This window comes from Labrus mixtus, unplaced genomic scaffold, assembly GCF_963584025.1.
Source record: "Labrus mixtus unplaced genomic scaffold, fLabMix1.1 SCAFFOLD_65, whole genome shotgun sequence".
Classification (NCBI taxonomy): domain Eukaryota; kingdom Metazoa; phylum Chordata; class Actinopteri; order Labriformes; family Labridae; genus Labrus; species Labrus mixtus.
In genome coordinates, this window is record NW_026870243.1 from 196,520 (window position 1) to 200,623 (window position 4,104).

Sequence of the window (4,104 nt, forward strand, 5' to 3'; positions counted from 1 at the left end):
CAAGGATGCTAAGTCAGCCTACAGGAGGACAACATCCCATGACAGGTGTGGCAAGGCATACAACAACCTCAAACTTCAGGGGTTTGAGAAAACTGAGCTCCACACAGTCAACCATACTAACATATGTAAACCATACTAACTTGAATTCGGCCATTGGTTTGTTTCTGTGAATGAAGGGAATTACTCCGAGTTGTGGCGCGGGAGTCGGACTGTGATCCGGCCTCTTCAGGCACGCATTTCTACTTTCCTCTACTCTCCTCTTCCATCCTCTTTTATCCTCTTTTCTCCCCCCCTTACACACATAGGCTACACCAGGGGTGGGTAAACTTTTTGACTCGCGGGCCACAATGGGTTCTAAAATTTGACAGAGGGGACAGATGGATGGAGTGTTTGTGTGAACTAATATAAATGACATGTAAAAGCCATTACATGAAAGGATTTGGCCTTTAACAGCTAGCAAAGCATGAATATGCAAGGCTCATTGTACAAATTGATTTCCAAATACATTCATTAAATTCAATTTGAATAAACACAGTAGAGAAACTCACGTTCAGTTTCAGTGGGAACAGTGTTGTTGATCTCTCTTTTTTACCAGTGCATTAAAGTTTGGAGTTAGTTTTGTAGTGGTAATCCTCAGGATAGATCCGAGGTGTTGGTCAGTTAACTTGGATCTGTGAGGGGCTTTGTTGATGTTCATGACGCTGAATGTCTGCTCACATACGTAGGTCGAGCCAAACAAAGTCAGCATCTTCTGTGCCGTCCTCCGGAGGTTTGGAAACGTGGCTTCGTTAAGTGAAGCATAAAAGTCATTCAGTTTAAGAGAGTTGAACTTCTCCTTTAAGACGGAGTCAGACTGAAGATCGATCAGTTCCAATTGCAGCTCCTGTGGTGCTGTTTCAGGGTCTTCTGACAGGGGACAGGACACCAGCTGAAGTGACTTTTCAATGTTTTCAAAATCAGAAAACCGACGGCAGAATTCTCCGTGCAGGTCGTCAAGGGATTTGCTGTATTTCTTGCGTTTCGCGTCGTCTCTTTCTGCATGGCAAGTGTGGGGAAATGAGCGAAAGATTTGTTTGCAATTTGTCTGGAGAATAAAGTTAGCTTGGATTTGAAGGCTCTAACATTTTTGTACATGTCGTGCACAAACTGATCTTTCCCCTGTAGTTTCACATTCAGCTCATTCATGTGTGAAAATATGTCCACAGCAAATGCAAAGTCACAAAGCCACTTCTTGTCGCTTAGCTCAGGAAATTTGTCGGATTTCCCCATTAACTCCAAAAATGCGCTGATCTCCTCTTTCAGCTCCCACACTCATTGAAACACTTTGCCCAAACTTAACCAGCGGACACGAGAGTGGTACAGTAAGTCCTGATGATCCGCATCAGTTTCCTCCAGGAACATAATAAACTAACGATGCTGAAGTCCCCTTGCTCGTATAAAGTTAACAAGTTTTAGAACTGGATTCACGACATGATTAAGCTGCAATACAGACTTACACAGAGATTCCTGATGGATGATGCAGTGAAGGAAAATAACATCCTGGTTTCACTTTATCCTGGATTCTTTTCAGCAGCCCAACATGTTTTCCAGTTAAATTTGGCGATCCATCCGTTGTGACAAGTTTACTCCAAGGTAGCTTGATTCTCTCGATGACAGCAGACACCTGGTTATACAAGTCCTCTCCTCGTGTTTTTCCTTTCAGGGACTCCGTGGTCAAAAACTCCTCCGTTATCTCAAAACTGTCATTAATCCCTCGGATAAGAATGAGGAGCTGAGCAGTGTCTTTCACGTCATTACTTTCATCCAGCGCTAGTGAATATAACTTAAAGGACTCAGCCTTTTTGTTTAATTCGTTGGCTATATCTTCATCAATCAGTTCCACACGACGAGTCACAGTCCTGCGTGATAAACTGATGTTTTCAAACTGGCCTTGGCTCTCCGGACACAAGAGACCTGCTGTCTCTACCACGCAGTCTTTTAAAAACTCGCCTTCGGAGAAAGGCTTGCTAGCCTTTGCTAATTTGAATGCCAGAAAAAAACTTGCCTTGATAGTTGACTCTTGAATCGCAGTTTGTTGGTGAAAAAAATGTTGCTGAGTCTGTAAATTAGCCTTCAACCTCTGAGCCGCAGCCGCCTGTTCTTGCGTGGACTGCTTGCTAGCGTAGTTAGCATGCTTCATAGCAAAGTGACGGCTGATACTGTACTCTTTGAAAACGGCGACAGTTTCTTGGCATATCAGGCATACAGCCTTTGATCGGACTTCAGTGAAAAAAATATTTAGTTGTCCACTCCGTATTAAACACTCGGCATTCACTGTCCACTTTTCTTTTCTTTGATCCGCTCATCTTTACAGAAGGGCTCATACGGGTTCATAGGGCAAAGCGAAAAAGTGAAGAAGGGAATAATACACCATACTCTGAAGTGTGCCATCTAATGGGGAAACGCGGGCATTACAGGGGAAAACGAACGAGGTTTAATTATAATAAAATTTAATTTAATAATAATATAATTTGGACAAGTTCGGCGGGCCGGATTAAAAAGCCCAACGGGCCGTATATGGCCCGCGGGCCGTAGTTTGCCCATGTCTGGGCTACACACACATACACAGATTCCCGTGTAGACGTACATCTGGAGACTAACTCCACCACCGTGCCATTACGCACATAGGCTACACACACACACACACAGAGATTTATACACTCGCGGCCATCCAGACGCCTCAGAGACACAGATCGTGTAGGGCCGAACTCGGTCTCTTTTAGACATTAAGGCCACATTAGGTCTTTGTTAGGTGTGTGCCATCGGAAGGGCGACCACGTGGGACAAAGCAATCTCCCCTCTCTCTCCCCCCTCTCTCTCTCACACACACACACACACACACACACATTCACACCCCTTTCACAAGCCTTGCTTGATAATGTTTCTTGCTTAGATTAGTTTGTAATAGTTATTTGTTTGATTAAGTCCATTGATTTTTATTGGTGTTGCTTTGTTTAAATAAATTCTGTTATAATTTTAAGAGAGCAGTCGTTTGTGATTACTGGCGTATTTGCATTGTGATATAAGCTGGGTGCGAAGGCTTTGTGTACGGATTTCACGGCTTCAATTTATTAAATATAGTTATTAATTATTAATAATATTAGTAATTAAATAACTAATTTGAGACTTATATATATTGAGGTTATATTTCCCTGAGTACAGGGTGGTGCCCCAAAACGAGATTAAACATAGTTTAATTACATTTCATTTATATTATTAATAATTAAATATAATTATTAAAGAATATAACCAAGGTTGACTTGATACAACCCCAACACTGCTAATAGGTTAACAAACAGTGACTAAAATATCTAATATAAACTCATACAGACTCATTAGAAGCTTCAGTAGCTAAGAGGTAAACAAACAGAGACTAAAACATCTAATATAAACTCATACAGACTCATTAGAAGCTTCAGTAGCTAAGAGGTAAACAAACAGAGACTAAAACATCTAATATAAACTCATACAGACTCATTAGAAGCTTCAGTAGCTAAGAGGTAAACAAACAGAGACTAAAACATCTAATATAAACTCATACAGACTCATTAGAAGCTTCAGTAGCTAAGAGGTAAACAAACAGAGACTAAAACATCTAATATAAACTCATACAGACTCATTAGAAGCTTCAGTAGCTAATAGGTTAACAAACAGTGACTAAAATATCTAATATAAACTCATACAGACTCATTAGAAACTTCAGTAGCTAAGAGGTAAACAAACAGAGACTAAAACATCTAATATAAACTCATACAGACTCATTAGAAGCTTCAGTAGCTAAGAGGTAAACAAACAGAGACTAAAACATCTAATATAAACTCATACAGACTCATTAGAAGCTTCAGTAGCTAAGAGGTAAACAAACAGAGACTAAAACATCTAATATAAACTCATACAGACTCATTAGAAGCTTCAGTAGCTAATAGGTAAACAAACAGAGACTAAAACATCTAATATTTAAACTCGTAAAGGCTCATTTTAAAACAATAAATGGATTATCTTTCATCTCAGGTTTAGTTGCAGCTAAGTCAGCCTTTGAGGCTGTCTTCGAGAGTAACCAGCCTC